Consider the following 24,942-nt stretch of genomic DNA (forward strand, 5'->3'; position numbering starts at 1 on the left):
TCCGAAAAACTCCACTCTAGAAACTGCCTGGAAACAGCCACGAAGTATGATATACCTGCAGCCTGCTCCTGCATGCATACATCATAAGATAAGGGCGCCACGGAAGTGAGTCATCGCTCCTCCTCGCAGCTGCTGATATCGTGTGGCCGCCCTTCGCCATTGGTGTATTCGTGCAGCTTGCAGCAGGACTGATAAGAAGACCGCTGGAGAGTGCCTGCCACGTTTGCTCAGGCGATGTCATTTACCTCCAGCTGAGCCTTCAGCTTCACCCCGCACCGCAATAGTATTACTATGAGAAAAAATATATATATATCTCTTTCAAAAAGGGTAATCACTGAAAGCAATACATTTTAAATTGTGATTACTTCAATTAACGTTTGATCACACATTTTCAGGTGGTGTATCGGAGCTACCTCAAAGTTCACCAGGAGAGGAAGCATTCATGTACTTGTCGTTAAATAAACTGTACTGGCACGGCGTCCCATTTACCAAACTCTCAAATTTTCCAAAGCTCCAAAGCTTAGGAAAGGACTGAGAGGTTTGCTTTTAACAGGAATGTAATTACCGCCGGTCAGATGTTCCATCACAGAGATGGACGCTACGCTGTAATCAAAGCCTCAGCTGTAGGATGACATTTTCGGGATTATATTTAACAACAAGCCCGCTGTTTGCTATTGATGAGCATATGCAGTCATCTGTAACCGTAGCGTCTTTAGCACTTATTGACCGACTGCGTCCTTCATCGGTGCCGAAGTCAATTGGATGCTCTTGCTCGAGGCTATTTAAGACGGATGGAAGGAAGAAAGGGGCCATGAGGGTTAAACGTGGAGAGAGAGCGATAGGAAAAGGAGTTGAGAGATGGAGGGAAAATGCAAATAGGAAAAAAAAAAAAAAAAAGGGGGACTGTGTCATTGGTGGGAGAATGTCATTCTCAAGGGAAGTCGCATCTCAATCAATCAGTCCGCTAACCGCAGCAGTGGCAGCTTGTGACAGATCTGCTCTATTCATAAAGCAAATACGTTGCTCTTGTCCATCAGACATGAGGAGATGACTCAGATGAGGTATGTCTAGAGGGCAGTGGACAAAGGGGACGCAAGGTTGAATCTTTTTCACTTGACAGACCTTCGAATCTTTAGTGCGGATTTTCACATATTCTGCACAGAAGAGAGATGTTTACCACATTCACGCTTTAATTACCTCTCAGCGCTGCCTTCAAGAGGGAGCCTACTTCTAGAAAGGTTCATTGTTGGTTCAGTGATTAGCAATAAATAATTTATCAGCGCGTTATATGGCATTAAGTGACGATGAGGCGAACATTTGGTTGTGAGCTTGATCAATATTAATCAATCTCCGCGATTCTTGATTTGTTTGTCGTTAAGAATATTTTTATATGGTACTTTAACATACACCGATCATGCGTAACATTATGACCACCTTCCTAATGTCTCCTCTGTGCCTCCAAAACAGTTGTGACTCATCAGAGAATGGACATGGGCCTTCTGAGGGTGTCCTGTGGTGTCTGGCAACACCTTGTGCTATTTTTCATGTTTTTTTCAGTTGTTCCTAAAGCGTTGTGTCAGGCTGCATACTGCTGGACATGGCTGCTGGGGGAGTGTCATTGCTATGGGGTGGGGGTGCCTGGTCTGGTCTAGGTGGGTGGTACTTGTCTCAGTAACATCCACATGAATGAATGCCAAGTCCAAACGTTTCACAGCAGAACACAGAATTGTCACAAGGTGGTCAATGTTATTTACTTTTCCTGTCAGTGGTCATAATGTTATGCCTGATAGGTGCATGTTATGTCTGTAAGACATTCCCAAATGACACAGCAAGACATCCAGGAACTTGTTAGCAATGTCCGATGGCCTGGTCAATTCCTCACATTGATTTTAATGCTTACAGCAGCAATATATTCTATAATGGCATACAGTACAACAACAAAGACAAAGTCATTACTGACGTATTACTGATAAATAAATTATTTCTCAACAATAATGTCATAAAGTACGTATTGTGAATCATTTATTAGATATGTTCTACTAGAAAGTGTCACTAAGAGAGAAATTATTGCTCACTTGGGGAGTCTACAAGTGAAAAAAAAAAAGTGCCATTAGACTGCAAAGATCAAACTCATTAACCACAACGATAACTCAAATTCATAATGATTGTAATTAACTTCAAATACACAGGCACCGGTGGTAATGGCCCGCATGCTGGGCTGATGGCTCCCTCCCCCGTGTGGCGCAAATGGAATTGGCCACGGCCTTAATAACTCATCAGAGAGAGGCCTCTCCATACTGTCTACCCTGTCATTCAGGGGCAGATCAGTGAAACAGGCAATCAGGCAGATTTGTTTTAAATCTCCAGTCTGCTCCGCTCTGAGCTGTCCATGCCCACTCTGGAGAGAAAAAAAACAAAAACACTGTCGTTCTCTTTTGTACCTTGCCTTCCTTGTGTAACAATTCTTTTCTTCTCTGTGTTTATTCCTGTCAATATGAGATGTGTCTGTGAAAGGCTGCGTATCTCTTTTGTATTTTATGAATCTGCCATTCTGAATCTATTGTTGCTAACCACCATTAAGCCATCTGTTACAGCAAATCAAATATCAAACTGGTTATATTAGAGCCTTTCTTGTGCCTTGAAGATAAAAGTTTGCTTTCTTTGGCATCGATTGTGTAGACTCGAACGGCTAAGCGGTAACACAAAAATAATAGGCAAGACTTCAATGGCAGTGTGTTAATATTGTTCTGTTTTTTGTTTGTTTTTTTCCCGTGAATCGTGGTCGTGTCCATTGTGAATGTTCCCAGACAATAGGGAATGACATAAAAAAACACTCCACAGCTCTTAAATCATTCATCAAACCACAGCAGTGGTTTATCATTATACCTGGCTGGAGTCTGTGCAGCGGAGAGCTCACTGTCCTACTTCCTCAGCTCCCTGCTATTTCAAATGGAGGAAATTAATTGCGTAGCCTGCTGATGGGCCCCTGAAATACCCTTTTTGTTTTGATTCAAAGCAAAGCACCGGCTATCTCTCAGGCGAACAGAGAACTCCTTGTTCCCTGTGACAGCAAACTGTTAAAATGTCTCAGTTATCCTCGCGGACCTCTCCGTGTTGTTGTCTTCATCTTCGACTGCTGGAGAAGATTAAAAGGTTTCTGTTGGGCTTAATGCATTTTAAAAGGCAGTCAAAAAGTTTCCCTGCTTGTTTCCTCTTTGAACATTGTACAGGACGATCTTGAACGCTCTGCAGGTACAATTTGTCTCGGAGTATACAGTACGTGTTTTTCTTCTTAGGAGAACTGTCAGACTGCTTTTTTTTTTTTCTTTCATTATTCGGTGCTGTGTACACTGCATGACATCTTAAACTTCACTTATCTGCGGGAGCAACAGGAAGATTACAGCTTACACTGGAGACTGGAATGCAACATCAAGTTGTGCACAGGGCGAGACGATAAGCTCAGGCAAGTCTGATCCATATTACCATGACGACTCGAAGAAGAGTCGCTAAATTCTCAAAGACACTCGATTTATGACCGTGAGTTAAATCATAATCTGCTGAAACAGGCACTCAATAGACAAAGAGACTAAAATATGCATACCTTAAAATGCACGGTGTGGATTACATACTGTACAGACACTGTGAGCCATGTGCTCTTACTCAAAGACAAGGGAACACAATGTAAGAACGTTATTATCTCTAACTCACTGAATTGAATGTTGCTGTGTTACATCTTCCCTTGGTCTTATAGACTCAGTCACAGCCGTTAAAACAAGAGTTTTAAGAGTGCACACAGCATAAACGCAATCTACTGCTAGCTTTCCTTGGCAACCACAGGGCTGGAGACATGTAGAAGAATATAAAACATGAAAAATGACATGACGGATTGGACTGAAAACCCTGCAATATACAGAGACCTGGGAGACCTTGAGAATAGAACAGCACATTCTGTCCACAGAGCCCTTGTAGGCAGCTACCCATGAGTACTCTCGACCTACTCTCACAGACTGATTTCAAACGTCCACTGTCATACTGAGAAAACAGTTTGTCATTCACAGACAATCTTGTCGGCGAACCATTATCAAGTCATTTCCCCCATTGGGACCACTTACAGAGCCTTCTCAGCAAATAAGAAAAATGAAGACAAGAACAGACAGCTAATGACTCAGATCTGACTGTAAGCAGAATGTCTGCGCTGCCTGCCGACTCGGGCGGTTTCCCGTTATGGCTTTTTCTACAGAAACGGCTGATGAGCGGACTGCGAAAGCCAGTACCAGCGGAAGCGACGCATTTACTGTACGTTCTCGTCTGTGAAACCATCTGCTCATCTTCGCCGCCACGACCTCTTAGAGGCAGGAAGTGGATTTTGGTTGACGTCCACCAAAAACACAGGAAGTACTGTCGGGGCAAGAGCATGACAGAAGCAGTTGGAAAGAAGAACAAAGGGGTTGTCTTTGCTGTGTCAGCTGGAAAAAATAAATATGTTTTTTTTTTTTTCCACCAAGCCACTCAGTAATTAAAGTTCAGCAGGAGGCCACTGCAAGGGTGGTACACTCACTCCGACATGTGACACTGGAGCAGCCTCTCGATTGGTGGAGGAAGACTGGTGATAAATAGCGGATGATGACGCTGACACTGCCTACTCTGGTATCAAGGTTATTTTAAATTGCCAGGGGATCCCTCTGCAGAAACAATTGATATAGAAGTACATGGGTATGGTATGAATTATTTATCATTCCTTTATAACTAGGGTCATCCGTTGCTGCATTCATCTACTTGTACTGTTCTGCAACTGACCGGGGTTATAATCAGTAACTTAGCGGCAAAGGTGTAGGTGCGGTTAATGCACCTCAAAGCAGGAACAGAGAAATCTAGGTGGTGGTAGTCAGGTAAGGTGGTTGCTAGAAAGTCGGAGATGCAGGTGCCACTCAACCAACTCGACAAGACGTCCCAACCCGTTGGAACGGCATGTATTGCATGTAGTAGCACGTCACGCATGTTTTAGGATGTTTCAGTTCAAATATAACCTCACCAGTGTACACATTTGGAAAAAACACTGGTGAGTGGCTCCATTTAAGAAGAAAAAAAGTAACACGTAGGTACTGCACCGTACTAAAGTTGTATCTGTACATCCCTAAGTGCAGGCAAATAAATTCATGTTGATCAAAACTGCCATTACACTCTAATTTCATGCTGTATGCTGCACCTATTTTTTTTATTCCATTTACCCCCTATTTTTAGAAAAACACCAATATGTAGATTTATTTAGATTTACATGTATTTTGATAAGTAGGCAGCACTGTCAAGGATAACAAAGAATTGCCTTATCTGCATCTGCTTTATAGTAAAAGCCACTGTGTGTTATCACTTGTGAAATGCTTATTGTGTGAAACACCCGCGGTAGGACTCGGTGAGAAATGAGTCACACTTACACATAAAAGTGTTAAACTCCAGCGTGTTATAAATGCTTGTGAAAACGTGATAAAGTTCCAGTTAAAGCTCAAATGTAAAGTATGAGCTTTAAGTGTGGAGTATTTATTTAAATAAATGAAATCAATTGGAAAAAAGCATCACTGGTGAGTGTAAATTAACCGAGCACCCAAGCGAGCTGCTGAGGCGTGAAATTAATCCTTACACCAGCTTGAGAGTACAAGAGCAACATCTGGAAATGGGATTGCACTGGGCTGCATGTCTACAATATGCCACAAAGGCCGGTGACAATAAAACGAGCCCTCTGACCCGTCAAGTATGTCACTTCCTTCCCCAACCCCCGAGGTTTCTGCAGCCCGGTTCAATCATGTAAATCACAACCGTGAAACACAGGCAACAAAGAGAAGATCAGCATTCACCGTGGATTAGAGTGGATTCATTTGTCATATTACCCAGGGACAAGTCATCCATCACAGCCATCCAGATCGCATATACTGTCGACCAAAAGATCAGAATCTAATCTCCCTTCGTCTTCCACCCAAAGGACCTGACCATGACCTCAGCGATGAGCCGCCGGGTCAGATTATGAACACAGCCGTCCTCGGTTCCTAAGTGCCGAGGAGGCTGTTGAGAAACGTGGCCTCTGCCCCTGCATTCATAACTGCGACTCAGCTGCGATTCTCGGACGGAGTCCCAGTTCAGCACTTTCCTGCAGCTAATCTTTTATTCATTATTTTAATTTCACTGGCACCCTCCCACAGCCTGCGCTCCTTCCGAGGTGGATAAGTGCTTATGATGGCGTCATTAAAACAACGGCTGCCATTTAAATTATAGATTGTGGTAACGGATATGTCGCGAGAAGCGCGCCGTGTGCCGGTCTACGCACACAATGAGGATAGATTGCCACTGAAGATGACAAGAGGGAAGGTGAGAGCTCACGTGTCGTATATCTCGGATGAAGAGTCTTTTACATCAATCAAGGGCAGTAATTTTATTTGAAGTGATGCATCCGTAACACAGTAAACAATCACGGATTTCTTGTGCGAATGAAATGGAGCTTCGTGTTTGAGGGGCATATGCAAAACAGTGCTGCGATCGCACGGCGGTTACCGATGAATAATTTATCAGGATGAACTTAGATGTGTCATGTAACTTATTTTCTAACTTTAGAAAATGTATACCCATATGAGTTCTGGAAATATCTTTCTGGGTGTTTTTCCCTGCGACTTCCTTTCGACTCTTAGCTTTCGAACAGCGATCTTGCCGCCGCTCAGTTTCTGCATGGTGTCTTTTGTCGGTCACATGCTTGTTTATGTTGATTGATAGATATTCTTTGTGTGTGAAATGTTAATCTGACAGAGTGCGAGATGTAGGTTGAGATTAAAAGACAAAGAGTTCCAGAAAAAAAACGACTGACACCTTGCAAAGTCGTCATGAAGTACCAATGTCGGTTAATAGATTGTCAGTGCTGTGCAGGAGGACTGTGTGTTTAAGGGATTTGCAAAAGATGTGCCAGTCACCGTTTCATCTCCTTTCGTCTCTTGCGAATAGAAACCTTACATCAGTGCTTTTTGTCTGGTATAATGAGTGAAATCAGGAAACAGCTGCAAAATAGATACTAGAAGATATCCCTTTACCTAATCTGACCTCTTCCCTCAGACGGCTGGCTTTTTATTTGTCGAACAGTCCACCAACACCTGGGCCTCTTCATCTTGTCTTTCTTTACACTGTCTACACATGGATCAAAGTTCAATCTACTGGTGATCTCCTTTTTTTTTTTTTTTTTTTTTTAACGTGAAGCAAACAGACCAGAGGAGGTGGTTGATAATTAATCCAATGGGAATGTTCACCGTTTCCAGTGGAATGAATCCAAAACCCACAGAGCAGCAGAAATGACTCAGATCCAGATCGGCTCACGGAGAACTTAGGGGAAAACCAGATACTGAGGGTCGAAGAAAATGACGCAGGGAACAACACTTGTGTATATATAAAAAAAAAAAAAGGCCAAATGTTGCGGCAGCACTTCCAAGACTGAGATGTAAAACTGTTTTGCAGTTGTGACACATCTGTAAACACTGTTCTATACTCTGGAATCCCACAGTTTGGTGAACCGCTGCGTAAAAATGTGTCTGCGCATGTAAAAATATGTTCTTTGCGTTGTAAACATTCAGTGGGAATATCATGACAACGTAAGTGGAGAAATTTAATGAGTACATCTAAGTGCTTTGAATGTCTGTGCATTGTTTGCAGTGATCTTGGGGAAAACTAAACATTAGAGTCATTTTGTTTTTGACACCATGTGGGTGATAAATAACTGTAGGGCTAAAAATCGAGCTGCTTTTATAAGCGTAATGTTTTCTGGGCACACCTCCCTAATCTTTTTGGCACACCACTAGAGCTGAATTGTTTTTAATTTTTTTTTTGGGCGGATAAACTGCTACAAAATAAATCTGCTGATAACCAGTCGTTTTTAGCCGTGCTAGCAGGTGTTAGCACAGCGGCGGCGGTCTGTCTGTCTGTCTTCCACTCTGGTCCAGACTCAGTAAAGTCATGTGCCATGACAATGCTACAGACTTTGGTGATACCTGGCTTTTCGTCTACCACCTCCAGCGGGGTGACCTTTGTAGTTGGAAGCGTGTGGACAGATAGTGGGGACAGAATGACATGCAATCAGGTGCTGATGTACATGTCGTGAGCTGTTACACTCTAGACAGTAGCCAGATCAAGGCTACACCAATCAGCCACAACATTAAAACCACTGACAGGAGATATAAATAACACTGACCATCAATGCACTGTTCTGCTGGGAAACGTTTGGACCTGGCATTTGTGTGGATGTTACTTAGACATGTAGCACCCACCTAGACCAGACCAGGCACCCCCACCCCATAGCAATGACACTCCTTGATGGCAGCAGCCACCCCCAGCAGGATGCAGCCTGATACAGGTGCACACACAAAAACGGAGTCTTTAGGAGTCAAGAAACAATGAAGAACAGCGCAAGGTGTTGACCTGGCCTCCAAATTCGCTAGATCCCAAACTGATCAAGTATCTGTGGGATGCACTGGAACAAGCCTGATCCAGAAAGGCCAATTTAATGTCATGGAATCGCATTTGAACAGTCTAATTTATGACTTTTGCCATTTTGTGTGTTATTTATCGCCACAAAATAGCATGGTTAGGGTTGGGCAGGGGTAGGTAGTCCTTCACTGAGACCACTCAGCATGAAAGAACACAACAAAATCACAAAATATGTGGTGGGTCTTCATGTTAGGAATGTTTCAAATGCATTGAGTTGATTTTAAAATATTAACGAATAAGTTCACTTAAATGGTTTGAAAATGTTTTAGAGCGGAGACATAGCCACACATTATACTCAATGCTGCCTCATTACTCAGTAGCCTCAGTTAATCCAGTTAAATTATAGGTTCACCCTTATTCATTTCTGCTCTGTGTAATGCTTGTGGTTTACAGTTGCAGGATAGATTTGTAATCATGCAAATGGCTGTGGTGCTTTTAAATACATCTTCCCATCAGACACACATATTTTCTAAGGTGTAGTATTTGTCCCACAGACAGATAAAGATAGCAGTGGTGTCCTGAGCTGAGAGAAGGTGAAGGATTGGACAGCCGAGTAAGAAATCTCAGAGGAGGCTTGTTAGAAACTTTCTCTGCAGTAGAGCTCTTCCTCTGCTTTTGTACTCATCAAATAAACTTGTATACTCGTGAGAATACGTCTAAATTCGGAGAGAACGTTTAGTGTCTCCCAAGAAACAACCCACAATCTTTGTCAGATCCTGCAGTTGTCAGGATTTCAGGAGTAACTCTGCACAATCACCCGTCTCCTCTCGGTGAACCGCAGTCGGCCGAGTTATTAAAGACCACTCTTTTCCTCCTGCGACTGTGTGATGATGAAGAGACGCGCCACGGGCTGTGATGTTTTCAGAGCAGCTTCCTGTTTCATCTTAATTCCCTGATTTCTTAAGGTTCTCCAGGAGACATTTAGTAATCCTGTGCAGTAGCATTTCACACCTAGTTAACAGCCGGAGCCTCGTCTTTAACTGTGCCGAGCCTCCTGCCAGATAGGGATATGTGCATGGATTGAGTGGTAGACTACGACTGCCAAGAAAATGTGTGAATTAACTAAACGCAGGCTATTACCGAGCCGGTTGGCTTACCGCTTCCCCCGCATGGGAGCGGGACTGATGCAAACAGTTTTAGGGAGGCTACTCGAGGGCATCCCAGCGGATCCATAATATTAACTTGGCCTGTGGATTTCCAACTTATAAGATGCTGCGCCCTCTTCTCTCCGGTTCATTATACATATGACTCCACAATAATGAATCCTTGGACAAATTCTCCTGGCTTAACAGGCAGGCAGGCAGGAGGGAAGGGTAATTCTCCAAATTAAAGGTGAGCGTAAAGAAGGCTCTTTTTAATACGGAGGAATAATTCCATGGTATCACCATTTTTAAGGTTGCCAATATGTTCCACCTCCAGAAGGATTACTTACAATGTAATTTGGGTGTCGGGTAAATCACAATAATCCATCTGTTCTGTTCTACCCTCTCCTGGAGGTAGATTATTCTACCAGCTTGGTCACATCCTGATAAATGACGGCAGGGTGAGAGATGGTCTAACCACAACAGCACATCCATCTTGTGTAACTATTTCTCCGGTGAGCCAGCGGAGGTTCATATTGGCAGCAGCTGCCTGCACAGATATAAAACTCCGGCACCAAATTAACTTGGCAGGGATAATCCTGCAAAATGATAGCTACAGCGATGGAAATAACATTTGTACAAATTCCTTGTGACCCGGTCAGGTCTGAGAGTGCCTCCTCGCTGCCAAAAAGACTTTAAATTGTATACAGCCCCTGCAGGTGCGTCTGACACTCGAGCTGGACATTTCAGAGCCGTCTGGTAAACGGGACTCAATGGTGACCTTTGAACTCGGCCAGACGTGCCGCCAAGTGACACGCGCATGCTAAGATGCCACCTCTTGTTTGGGTTAAACGAGCCTCAGTGCTGCTGCAATTGCAAAACTGGCGCTCATAATCGCTGCATTAACCACATGTTCGGTTATATTACTAGTAAGAAGGCGTAAACTGAAATTGAACTTGTCTTACTTGTCAGCAAACAGACAGAAGAGCAGGAGACAGCTGGTTGAAATTATCGAGAACAACCTCAGCGGTTTGAAGGTCATTCCAAAAATCACAAAGCGGCGTCAGGAATGGCGGCCTAATAGAAAGGCTTCACGGTTTCCAATTTAAAAGGGGTAGCCAGAGGTAATTGGAAAATGAACACATCTCTCTCTGCTGTACATTGTGTAGGTCTCCACAGGTCTGCGCAGGGACCGATTCAAGTGACATCTGGAAGACAGATCCTGGAGACACACACACAACCACTAATACTGGGTCTTTCTGCTAAGCTAAGGGATTCCATGGCAACACATGAAAGCATCCAAAGCCCATATACATACATAAAATGAGCTCCTTTCTTCTAGCCCTCACTGTTTTTCTTTTTTATTTATCTCTTTATTTAGTATGTAAAAAAAATATATATAAAATTGATTGGACAAAATCAGTTATACAATAATTTGGCAGCCTCTCTGCTTTTAAATGACTTCTTAATTATTTATCGACAACCAATTTGTCTTCATTTTCTTTCTTACTGGATGGTTTTTGCTGTTTTTTTTTTGTTTTTTTTCCGACTCATAAAAAGCATTGACTGATTCATTAATTCATGTACATTTTGTACAAATAAAACAACTTGGTAAAGAGCCGGTAAAGACCCTTGCAATGGTTCAATGATACATACACTGACTATATATGTATATATAGAGAGAGAGTTCTAGCAATGATGGGCGAAGTGGGCAACTACCGCAGTGAACTATTCTCATATTTGAGACAATCTGTTTGAGGTGACAACCAGTGGGTTTGACTGATACTAAACTGACATCTGATCCAGATATTTACCACAAGAACCATCCACCACACACCACGCGTGCATCGTTTGTTAGTTTCACTCTGAAACATTTGGGATGGGAAATAAACAACAGGGTTACCTAGGGAAACCAGAGTCTAAAACGTCCACGAGCGACAAAGTGTTGGCAACAAATCCACACACACCAGTCACTTTATATATACATATTTAAATGGAACTTCATTCTGAAAAAGACAATAATCCCACTAAGCTGTTTACAAGACAAAAGTAACTGAATATTCCACTTAAAATTCCCTTTTTGCATGCAGCAGGATTTTGGTTTCTTTCTTTTTTGTTCCCATCCAGGCATGCCAATACAGCCTCCCTTCTTCATTCCTTCAAGCACCTTTTGGCACAAGAGTATTTGAGCGTACCCAAAACCCTGCCTACATCCAAGTCTTTCTGATGTTTTAAAAGTAGGTGTGTTTGTCATCCTGAAGCTTTTGGGCTTGCATCTCTACCTCTGCCTTGCAAGCTGCTGCCTAGTTGGCCTCTGTGCAACTCAACGGGCCGGGCCGTTACCGTGCAAGAGATGAATATTCCAAATGAGCTGTACAGACGTACAAAAAATTGCTCCTAAAACCTGACTAGTGTCGGTGTACGCCACAAGTCTTGATATGAAAATTATGAAAAACGGCTTAACATCCGGATAAAAAGTACAGTTTACATGACCCATATCAAATATTGTCATAAACTAAACTGATCGCCTGTTGCTAGTCGACAGGATACTACACTTTCTATGTCCCTACCTACATATTCCCTAAGTATGTTCACCCTTTTTTGCTTTTGGGAACAACAAACCTAAAACAGTAAGCCTTACATTTAAGATATAAGATTATGTAAATAAGGATATTAATACACATCACATCCAGTCACAACACAGTCCCATAAATCAAACGACTATCTTCGCGTTAGAGGTGCAGGCTGTTTCTTTCGCCAATTTCCATCTATATGCCATAATTGGGTACAGATGGCGAGGGAACTAAAACCCAGTTTAATTTCCCATGCGTCATTAATACAAGCAATGACCCCCCCCCACAACTTGGCGGTGGCACACAGCAACCAGCCAGATTCACCTTCTTACTCAGCACCGCAAAGTCCCAGCGTGATATCTAGATTACACACAGCTTTATCCTGTTATTGAAGAAATGTGTCCCTCAAAGTCGCACACATAAAACACGACGAGAAATTGGAAATGTCACTTTGCAGAACCTGAAAACCAACATACGAAAGTGTTAAGGTGAATTTGTGTCTAAAAAGAACGATGCATTTAAGTTGCTACCACCACTCCCCGTGTTTACTAGAGCCATTAACATTGTTTGAAACCCCCCACCCCCGCCGCTCCCCTATGCAAGTCATTCATGTGATGAAGCAGATGAACGTCTGTTAGTGTGGTAACTTAATCACGGGAAGCTCATCAATCACGATGACAAACGGCCTCAGACCGCTATTTCATACAGACAACATCTTCTGGAATGGTTGCTTCTCCACAGCTGCATAAATCCTCTCCAGTGATCCACTGCTCTCATCAGGAATACATAACAAAACGTCACTGGAGGACCCATCCATCACTGGGCGGCCCTGCATGCTGCACCATTATTCTCAAAGTCCGACTCCCGCACTTGAGCACAGCTCGAGCCGCTACTGTCTCCGGCGCAGATCACTCGGCCTAAAACTGGAGCCCGCTGTCACTAAGACGCAAGTGCTCAAAAAAAAACAGTTGTCTCTTTATGAAACTGTATGTAACAGTGGGTTACTGGTGACATGCGTGAAGCTAAAGATGGCATCTTTAAGAGCTGGCATGTTTTGATCAACTGCTGAATAGCCTTAACTTTCAAATAGACTTATAGAACAAAGCCGCATCTGACAGTCGGTTTGATTATGTTGATGCAAATTCTCTTTGCCTTACTGACTGTGGTTGGTTCAGGGTGTGTTTAACTAACTATTGTTTATTACGCTATCAAGTGTTTCTCTCCTCTGTTCATTTCAAAGTCTCCAAAGCCCGGTGAGATGTCTTCAAATTTATTATTTTGTTCAAATATGGGGAAATATGGGGAAAGCTGGAGGGAATGCCATTTTTTTGTTATGGAAAGAAGAGTATTTTGGAGGGCTTTTATAAATTTACACGTTTTTTCCGTTGTGGTCATTTGCACCAAGCCCTTCTGCAAGAATTTGCGCCATGATGTCTCAGTTCTTTTCAGCCTTATGACACGTTGGAGGTGTGCTAGCTGCAAACATCAGTAACAGCTTGTCATCTGCAGGCCTTTTCAATTCACTGTGCCTGTTTCTGTTTGTGCTACTCCACTCTGCAATAATTAAAAGTGAGCTACTGATCAAATAGTGGTGTCCCTGGCAGAGATCTGCTGGGCAAGTCAAAATTGTTTGGGTGGGCTTTATGCAGTGATGGACAAAATAGCTCTGATTGGTATTTTTTTTTTTTTTCTGTATTGGTTGAAATACAGCCCATAATGTAATCCAAATAGCGTGTTACCACACGCCAGGCCACATGTCTGGTTAACTACACCTGTTTCTATTCAGCACCACTAATGAAGATACGCTGCCGCTACGAGAAAAGATGCCACATTTCCGATGATTTTATCACAATAACAGCATCCCAGCAGACCACCAGTGAAAAGCTGTTGAAGCTGAAACGATAACAGCTGGAAAGCTTTGCTTTGCCTCAGCAGTAACCTAAGACAGCTTCAATATTGCGTTCGGTAAACTGTAAAATAACGCTGATGAGAGAGGAACACGGGATTGATATTAAAATCCAAACCACAGAGATGCAGGGAAAAGCTGCAAAAGCACAGACAGCATTTTTTTCAGAGTTCAGCCACTGAGGACACAGGTAAGAGAGGGAGGGTCAAGGATTGGCTGTGGTTTGCTCTGCAACCAAGCAGAGCAACATCTCTGACTGTGATGCTGCTGTGGAAACATATGTCACTGCAGCTTGGCACGGCACGGCTGAAGCTGACCAACCTGGGTTAACCGGAAAGCCATATTAGGAAAAGCGTTCCCATGCTTTGGAGGGTCGGGTGTCCATATGGAGAGTCTGTGTGCCCCACGCCCCAAAGGAGCCTTGGCTAGAGGCCCCTGACGCATACTTGACACTGAGCATCCTGCAGCAGTGACTGAAATAAAAGACCCCTAAAAGAGGTCAAATGCTTCATTTGAGAAACACAGACTGCCGCTTCAGGCTGTGGGGCTGCAAAAGAACATGTAGATGGAAAAAGAAAAGAAAGAAAAAAAAGGTGTTGGCGTTATCAGAGCAGGGCTAGAATGCATGAATCAGAGGGAAACACAAAGAAACACAGAATATCCCCAGGACTGGTTTTGGGGATCAGACACACAGGCTGTGGGGTCAGTCGGTCGCCCCGTCTGGTGCAGAATGTCCCAGACAGGCCTGTGTTCTCACAACAGAAAAGAAAACGCGGGGCTAAAGCAAACTGGCAGCAAATGAGACCACGCAGCACAACGTTTATTATTGCTTTTGATTTCTAGTTCATTTTGACAAATCATTACACTGCCAGGGCTTTGATGGAATCTATCTGAAGATTTGTGGATGGCAATAAAGACGGCATTCTCCTTAAGAATATTAATGCCAAATTAAAACCGTGTGAATAAACAAGTGCGGCAGTGTGCTTAAATCTTTGTGACATTAAATGCAGAATGGCACAGCCGTTTGCATGAAAAAGTCTTAATTTGGACCCCGAGCGCCTCGGCTAATAAAAGCTGCTCCGCTGCACAAATTGCAGAGTGCGTGTTCTGCAAAGACAAAAAGAAAAAAAAAAAAAAAAACAATCTTCTGAGCTCCTGTGTAGTTGAGCATTTGTCCAGCACGGGAATACGTTTAATCACTGTCAGGGCTTAATGGACTTAAATCCATGAGCCTGAAAAGGGCGCAGTTCTTTTGCGTTTCTGCTGCCAAATTCTTTCCAGATCTCGTGATGTGGTGACCTTAAAACGGACCATTTACATTGAATTCCCGTAGACTTCCAGCGCTGTTTCAATTGAATTTCCTTTCCTTTGGGAAATGTCCAGCAAAGATTTCACTAACAAAGGCATGCCTTTTGTGACTGTGTTGAAATAGTTAAGAGTCCACAGCTGGTCTATTAGTGAAAGAAGCATTATCGCAGGAATCTGTGATGAAATACGACGACGGAAAATTCCTCTTAAGAGCTGCGTCTCCTGCTGGGATCCCATTTACATGTCAAAGTCCGCTTGATAAAACGCTTTCTTCGCCGTAATTGACAAACGATTCAATATTATTCATTCATGGCTCAGTCGTGTGTTAAAGCTTTTATGAATTACTACTTCATCAACCACATACAGAGAGCAAAGTTGACGCTACACTGAAAACAAGACCAATCAGTCGGAGAAGTATTATGTCTCAGCTTGCGTTGGACAGAGTAATTCATCAAAGTGCTTCAGTCACTCTGTAGAAAAAAAAATAAATAAAAATCTGCGGTGGGGGAGATGAAATGAGCTCAAACAACTGAGCGCTTGCTGGAGGCCACGCACGCTACACCCAGTCGCAGCATTTAAATCATTCTAATCATCCATCCCACTCACTGTATAATAATATATCGCAGTGAGAAAGAGGATCCCCACTACATTTACAGCGCCCACGTCTCAGCTTCCCACACACACTCTGTGTCAACTTGCAAACAGCTACACACCCTGACATGATACACAGAGCGTGCATGTCTGGCCGCGGCACGTAAACAGCATCGTGAAATGTGTCCTTTAAAACTGTGTTGTAATCTTTACGGCTACAAGTAATTGTTATTTTCATCGTGTGTTATCTTGTGAACAATGGATTGTTAGTCTATAAAAAAATATATTATTAATATGTACTCCAATCAGCCATAACATTAAAACTACTGACAGGAGAAGTAAATAACATTGACCAACACAATGTTCTGCTGGGAATCTTTTTGACCTGACATTCATTCATGTGGATGTTACTTAGACATGTAGCACCCACCTAGACCAGACCAGGCACACCCACCCCATAGTAATGACACTCCTTGCACAAAAACGGTTTAGGAACAACTAAAAAAAAAACAAAACAAAACATGAAGAACAGCACAAAGTGTTGACCTGGCCTCCCAAACTGATCAAGTATCTGTGAGATGATCCACAGCGACCTACACAATATTAGAAAGGTGGTCATAATGCTATGCCTGATCAGTGTATATACATATTTAAAGTCCATTACAAGTTACTTAGTTGTAGTAACCCACAAATATTAAAGCTACAATGCCAAATGTCTATCTCCCCCTTCTGGCAGCGAGAGAAATTACACCAACTGCTCATCACGTATGCCTGCAGTCTACAGTCCCTCAAGGAAAACTAATTCCAGTGCTAATCCATGTTTGTTCTTGCCATTGATTCTTAATTTATTCCTGACCACCAGAGGCAGGGAATTCAAGGACACTTGGCTACATCAGTAACCCTTGTTTCTCTTGCATACCCCTACTTATGTAGGCTACTCTGTGTCCGTCGCTACAAATAATCAGTTGTATCGCTACCGGATCACCAGCACACAGAGCTGTCACCACAGACGTTATATTTAACACACCATACAATACTGATTGAGCTAGTACCTGATTAGCTCAACCTTTGCTAGGCCGATTAATGCCGCCTGTGACGTCAACCCTAGTTGTCTGTGTCCGGTCCAATGAGTTGCATTGCAACCTCCATATTTGTTTCTACTTTCTTAGACTGTAATCCTTCCTCTGAGCACAGTTTATTTTTCATGTGGAGCATTGGAAACCTTTCTTGGCCACTTTCTAGATTCCAGTGTATTATTCCAGGTCCACCAGAGACGGAGAATTCATAGAACCTCAGTTACATTAGTAACTCTCGTACACACTTGTACAGCGATTTACAATTTACAGCGAACGGCCAGCTGACGTACCTTCTGCACATACGTAAGTGAGAAAATGACTCTCAGTAATATAGCAGGTGGCAGTAGTCTGGTGTTCTCGGGTTGTGAAAATCTTAATGTACTTGAATGTTTAGATAAGGATAACATATGACGAGATACTTCTGTGGGCCCTCGTCTCTGCTGTTTGTTCACTTTCGCCACTTCTTGTGCGCTGGTTCGTTAAGATGAACAGCCAATCAGAATAATCCTTCTCATAACATGCTGAAATGGCTAAAAGGCTACCGTCATAGGTATGACTAGTGGCAGTGGTTGTGGACAAAGTAGGGCCACAGCACATATGTATTGCCCGACACCAGCAAAAAGCCAAACGCCATCTTCGTGTACCATCCGCCCTCAGATGTACCAACAAATCCTTCCATTTGATAAACTGGGACCATTTGCATGATATATTATTTGGGCTGATTTAAATAGCTTCTGAATTTCCTGCATTTGACTAGCCCATTTACCTGCTTTTTCTCCAACTGAGTTTTATCAAAATCTTTGTGGCAAATGGCCGACGGGCAGCTACCACAATTAAAATCTCAAGTGAAGTTATTAAAAAAAAACATACACATATTCACCGTGTACGCATTAACTTAAATCGGCATGAAAGTAAAGGCACTGCATGTGTTGTGAAGTGATGTGATGAACCCAGAGGGCATGTCTCAACCATTAGCCCTCACATGACTCCATACTGCAAGGACACACTGAGGATATTCTCGTCTCAGGGATGCATCTGAATGCATCTGAGTCCAGAGAGAGACACGTTTGATCTGTGATGTGTTTAGAAGTTCAGATCTGCAGGAAGATTAATAAAAAAATAAAATGCAACGATCTGATCTTTCAGTGCCATGCCACATCCAACTGGTATAAACCCAACCCCGAAAAAATACACACTTTCTTGTCTGTTCATCTTTCCCCCAACAGCGATTTGCCTCGCAGCAGACTGTGGTGCGTTTGAGGGTTGGACAAAGAGAAGAGAGGACCACTCCGTCCCTCCTGAGGATCCCCCAGCTCTCATTGGTCAGTGGGAAATCCTTTTGTTTTGGGTCTCACGGTTGAGAAAAAAAAAATCCTGCGATTCATTCATGGGAGCCAAATATAATAGAAAATGCCTGCTTAGTTTAGTTAATAAACGCGATCACTTATTATAACTGGCTGCGATTGGCTTTTTATTTATTTATTTTCTGATTGGTAATAACCTCCACGACGCGGCGTGCGTTTGCGCTCCGACCTCTTTCTTCCACTTTAAAGCGGAGAAGAAAAAACGAGTCAACTCCGGAGTTAGATTAGAATACATAGTGACCCATTCATTCTCTGCACGGGCAGCGGGCGCCTCTTCGCTGAAAGGAGCCCGTTATATGGGTGATGTCTCTGGTTGTAGCCCTGCGCACACACACACACACACACACACACGCAGTCAAATCAGCCTCAAACTTTTCCATTTCTGCACCAGCTCCCTTCACGGACGCGAACTTCGTTGGCACGGAACCGTTCATTCATGCACCATCAAAACGCACGAAGGAGAAAATAATAATACTGCGTGGAAATTAGAAAAAACCTTACCATCAGTTATTCTTTTCTTTCTTTCTTTTTCTTTTTTTATCGGAGCCGGCAGCGCTCACACGACCAGCCGGATCAAGCAACTTCTCATCGTCGCCTCGTGTGCGTTATTTCCATTCCGGTTGCTGCTGCTGCGCGGATGAGTGTGCATTTCATTTGTAAATCCGTATTCTTTCGATCTCTCTTGCGATTACACGAGAACAAGTTGTTGAGTCTCCGCTGTGTGACAGTCGGTCTCTGCCTCTCTCCTGCGCCTCTCTCAAGCTGTGCGAGATGAACTGTGGGAGTCAGCCTCTCTCTCTTTCTCTCTCTCTCTCTCTCTCTCTCTCTCTCTACTGATGGGGTGGTAAGGGTGAAGGGGTTAGAGCGAGGAAATGGGGGAGGGAGCACAACTATTGTAATCTCTGCAGACTGTAATGAGAGCAAACACAGTTTTCACATTTAAAAATGCACGTCGTGCAAATTCAAAATCACATTTCCTCATTCCCCTCCAGATCAGATGTCAGTTTTGAACATCTCGCTCTGCCCAAACACACCGATCATCAGCCACAACATTAAAACCACTAACAGGAGAAGTGAATGACATTCATTGACCATCTTGTGACAATGCATCATGCTAAGCCACCCACCCAGACCAGACCAGACCAGGCACCCACACCCCATAGCTATGACGCTCCTTGATGGCAGCAGCCACCCCCAGCAGGATGCAGCCTGACATAACTCCTTACACAAAAACGGTTTAGGAACAACTAAAAAAACATGAAGAACAACACAAGGTGTTGACCTGGCCTCCAAATTCACTAGATCCCAAACTGATCAAGTATCTGTGGGATACTTGCAACCCATAGGACCCAAAGTCCCCCCACTAACAATATCCTGTTGCCAGACATCATAGGACACCCTCATGACAGTTTTGGAGGCACAAGGGAGACCTATACAATATTAGGAAGGTGGTCATAATGTTATGCCTGAATTTAGGGTAGCTGGAATTTAATTTGCGGTGCACACAGTGGGTCCGTTGAAAGATTACATTGAGGGGAAAATTCAAGGGTCGTTCCAGTCCCCGTGCCATAAAGCTGCAGCGTGTCCCAGATGGATTCCTGCCACAAACCCTTGTTGCATGTCACGTCGCTCCCCCCCCCCCCCCGTAATAAAAAGACGATATACAGCCAGCCGCCAACAACGGCGTGAGCTCACAAATAAAAATAGGTTGTAGAGAAAGTGTATGGATTTATGAGTCGTTTTTAAAGTCCTCGTGAAATGTAACTCGACGTTTATCTTTAACTTTCGTTCCCTACGTCACCTGTTTCTGGCATTTTTTATTGGGATTCTGAATCATATTTAACAGGAAAACAATCACAAAGGCATGTTGATGACTCATCCCGCACTCGGGGACCGTTTACTAATTTTGCGTCCAATAAAACGCTTTCAGGAATTTTCACGTCCCGCTCCCTGCGTCTCTGCGTTACCGGCAGCTCTATAGGCTTCGGCTCTGCAGCGTTCATGGGCGCTGCCTGCCTCATAGGAAAGGATCAGACAAATCAGAGCAGACTGGGGCGGCCTGCAGAGGGACTTCAAAGACTGTTTCCTCATAGGGACCAAAGGGCTCGAGGCAGAGAGCCACAAGAAAGAACTGAGAGACTGATTAATATACTATTGGTTTTGGTGTTTCGATTCATGCATTCATGTGCATTACATTTTAGTTGAAGTGAGCTGAACTTTTAGGATCGTCATCTACAGCACTGATCAAACTGTAGATCTCTGTAGGAACCGTATAGATACCTTTCTATTGTTCCAGCTCTATTGTACCATCACTAAACTACTGAGGGTGATTAAAGGATAACAGAATGCAGTGCACATGGTGAAACCGTCTGTGTTTATCGGCTGAGGTTTCAGCAGCAGACACGCAACCGATTTTAGCCTGATGAGGTCCAGCAGGGAGATGATTCATCGTGATGCAGCCGTATGATTCGGAGCTACACCAATCGGCGCTCGAGCTGTGGCGGCCCGGCCGTGCAGCTTGTGGCCGCGGTTCTGTCTGGGAGCGGGGGTTTCGCTTAAGAGAGCGCGGTCAGCCGGGAAATATGTTCTCCAGTATCACGTTGCAGTGACGCTGCCACAGTTCTGTTGCTGCTGTCGCTGAGTCAGTAATCCTCGGCATCATAAAGCCTGCAGTGTTTTCCACAAAATTTCATGAGACCCTGGTGTTTTTTTTGGGGGGGTCGAGAGGTCATAACAGCCCCTAATTATAATGGTATCCCACTATTAAAAACTATCTATGGCACATACAATAAGAGCATGGGTTTTTTATCAGTCCATCTTTAAATTACCGTAATAAAGCAGGTATTGGATTTAGCGACAGTAGCAGCTACAGGAAAACTAAACATAATGCTGTTGAGACGTGGTATTCTATGGACAAATTTATGTAAGTTTAAATAAACCAACAGTGAATAAATCTATTTTTGATTTACAGTAAACAAGTGACTTACAATCAAACTTTGCTAGCTAGCGCTCATAAAGTTTAGCTAGTTCACCTTACGTCTGTAGTCGTTCCTCCGGGTTTTGAACAACTCTCTTTAAATAATTATGAATATACACGGTTTAAAAAGATCTAGAGCACAAACATCGGGTTTTAAAAGCGTAAATTATTTGTCGTGAGTTGCCCGAGCCGCTTTCTCCGTCAGTTTAAAGTCAGTACAGCATAGCAGGTGAGCAGACAGTGTGTTTGGAGACTCTGGGGCGTGACGGAGTCGGGGAGGGAAGGGTGGGAGAGATGCTTTCGGGAGCAATAGGAAAAACAACGCAAGCAGAATGTTTGTTTGAAATGTGCAAAAATATTTCCAATCTGTTATGAGAACACGGCAGAGTGAATTAGACCCTGGCGGGCCGCCATAGCGTTAACACTGTATGGGAAACTCTGGATTGTAATGGATACCGTTAGGCCTTCGGTTGCAGTTTTCCACGTACTAGTTTCGTAAGCCTCCAACATCCATTGTTGCCAGTATACTGTTTGTGCTTTGCTTTATTGCAATTCATAACTAGCCCGAGGGGATGTTATAGATTTTCAAGAATTTCATCTTCTTTGCAATATGAATTTTTGTGTCTGCTTGCTTGCATCCCACTCATCGACAATCTAATCAATCGGAAAGACAAAGCAAACACGGCGATGATAAAGTCATGGAGTAATGGCTGGTTGTCTCTTCGGACAGTCATCCAGAGCACATGAGTCACGCTGCCGGCAGTGTGCCCCGCGTCTGGAGCCAGACATGCCTCTCAGCAACAGCCCGTCTCAGCCTCTGTTTCTGTTAAAGCTCAGTGGAAATAACAGAAAAAGGAAACAGATACGACAAGGACGCTGGCTTTTTTTTTGTTTGCTTTATCTGTGTGTGTGTGTGTGTGCGTCCTCGAGCTTAGAAAATTGCACTCAGTTTGCTTTGTGTGTGCTGTCATCGCACGCATTACGAAGGCGGCGTTTCGAGATAAATTCAGAAAAATGACGGACCACATATGTTGACGAGAACCTCAGGCAATGCAGTTTTTCCGAGGCATTCAATTTCTCCTTTCGTCACACACATCCCAGTATTGTTTTCCCGGAAATTGCTTTCAATTTAAAGTGTTGACACTATTGCTAGAAGTGATTACTTCCTACTCAGACATTGAGCATTATTACATCTTACAAATCAGATTTCTATTCCTGTTTCCACTGCACCACCGTGTTTTAAGACTCCGAATGCGATGAAAGAGCCGCAAAACACAGTCTCAGATTCATGTGTTCTCAAAACTGGAACTAAAATGCACATGCTTTTATTTTGTAGAGTCAAACAAACTCATGTGTAGAGAGCGTTTGTGGTATTTTAGTTTCTGTCTCACCCGGCTTAGACGTGAGGGAACCGCTTCCATTGCAACTTAAATTTTGAGAAACGCACTCGGCATAGAGTCTCCGCGCGGAGCGAGACCTCCCACTGTTCTTCCGTTAAGGAGCATTTTTGCGAACAGCGCCCCATTATCATATCTAACAGTTTTTTTTTTTCTTTTTGTGGGGTGGGGGGAGGTAGCAGTCTGCATAATCGGAAGAGTTTAAAATGCTGCAAAGAACTCAGCAGGACGGTCAAATGAGATTAGACGTAATAGCTTTTGCACATGGCTGTTGGTGGGGGGGGGGGGGGGGGGGTTGGAAAAGATGTCTGATAAAATCATGTTGAGGATTTGTAAGGGAGGGGGGAGCATGCTGACCTCACGCTTGAATGACACACAGTTTCCACTGAAGACAATATATTTCCAGTCTTGTTTGGTTGTGAAAATAGGGAAGAGCTGTCTATATCTTGTCCACAGTGGAAAAGTGTTGCAAAACCTGGTTTTGAAATCCCAGGAGCTCAGGCAGCTACAGCTGTATTCTTAGGAGTATTACTCATCTCTCATGTTCCGTCAAGGCTCAACGGTGATTAGACAGCCTGACCCTAATGATATCTGTACAAGCACAAAATAAAATGATTGTATGCAATGTTATATATTTAGAAAGACTAATGTTTTTATATATCTTTATATATCTGTCTTGAAAAATACACAAAAGACAAGAATATATAGAGAATATTATCACGGAGTGTGTTGACTCTCAACGGTATATTAAAACACAATAGCTGATGCCGAGTTTCTTTGGCTTCATTTTTCATTCTGTTCAAACAGCTTTATATCTCCGTCAAAGTGGCAGCCTCAGAGCAAACAAATGCCTGCTAAGTCACTCTCTGGCAATATTTGTGTCGCATTAAGTTACCGCTAATGTAATATGTATAAAGAGTTATCTCGAAATGAATGCGGAATGCTAAATCGACACCAGGCAGTAGCCGGAGATTGCTGCTCACGTAAACATTTCCTGCTGCTGCGGATCCTCCACTTGACTTTTATCACGACAGGAAATGCAGTGTGATAGTCGCTCATTAAAAATGAACTGGGATATTGAAAGATTGCCGGGAATGATGGAAAAAAACGAAGGAGCAGCCGCAGTGAGCTGTTAGATGAAGAGCTGCAGGCGACAGATTGCACATCACACTCCAGTTTCTCGGAGAATTTCTTTCACTACGCCCAGCTTTTCACAGACTCCCGAGCACGCACATGCCTCCTTGCTGATGCTACCGTATATCTATCATTAAATCAGATCAGGATCACTCACCAAATGATGGAAAAAGGCCAATTAATGCCCGGGTCCTTGCTGTTACCACTAGTAAATACAGCTGTCAACCAAAAGTTTTAAAAAGTTAAAGTTTTGCTTTAAATGTAATTGAAATTATAGCAAAACTAATAACTACTCAAAACCCCATTTATTAGTACTGAAGACATATGTTCAATCTTTAAAAGAAAACAGGTTGAAAATGTATGGTTTTCATTTTTAAAATACCCTCTCCGCAATCTTAACTTTAATGTGTATTTTATATTCATCATGCACCCTGGGCGCCTCTCTCCGACTCACATGCATTTCAGAATGGAGGAAAAGGTTCCTGCTGAGTGATTATGTTCATTTTAAATCTAATTGTTTAATGTTCCACCTTTCTAATATTGTGCAGGTCTCCCTTGTGCCTCCAAAACAGTTGTGACACATCAGAGAATGGACATGGGCCTTCTGAGGGTGTCCTGTGGTGTCTGACAATACAATGTTGTTAGTTGGGGGGGGGGGGGGGGGGGGGGGGGCTTTTGGTCCTATGGGTTGAGGGGAGGGTCCTCTGTGGATCATCCCACAGATACTTGATCAGTTAGTGAATTTGGAGGCCAGGTCAACACCTTGTGCTGTTCTTCATGTTTTTTGAGTTGTTCCTAAAGCATTTTTGTGTGTGTGTCTGCTGGGGATGGCTGCTGCCATCAAGAAGTGTCATTGCTATGGGGTGGGGGTGCCTGGTCTGGTCTAGGTGGGTGCTACATCTCTAAGTAACATCCACATGAATGAATGCCAGGTCCAAAAGTTTCCCAGCAGAACACTAAATTGTCATAAGATGGTCAGTGGTATTCACTTCTCCTGTCAGTGGTTTTAATGTTGTGGCTGAT

The 24,942-nt window shown here is 43.3% G+C and overlaps 1 protein-coding gene across 1 annotated transcript in view; it reads right to left on the bottom strand.

Moving 5' to 3' along the window:
* The window catches only part of chst15 (carbohydrate sulfotransferase 15), a 35,645-nt gene extending 16,538 nt beyond the window's left edge, over window positions 1-19,107 (bottom strand). Inside the window, exon 1 of the mRNA XM_084567112.1 lies at window positions 18,913-19,107. The gene's annotated coding sequence lies outside the window, so the exon portion shown is untranslated. The remainder of the gene's footprint in view (window positions 1-18,912) is intronic.
* Between the last annotated feature and the right edge of the window lie 5,835 nt (window positions 19,108-24,942).

Source organism: Chelon labrosus, assembly GCF_963514085.1.
Source record: "Chelon labrosus genome assembly, chromosome: 19".
Classification (NCBI taxonomy): Eukaryota; Metazoa; Chordata; class Actinopteri; order Mugiliformes; family Mugilidae; genus Chelon; species Chelon labrosus.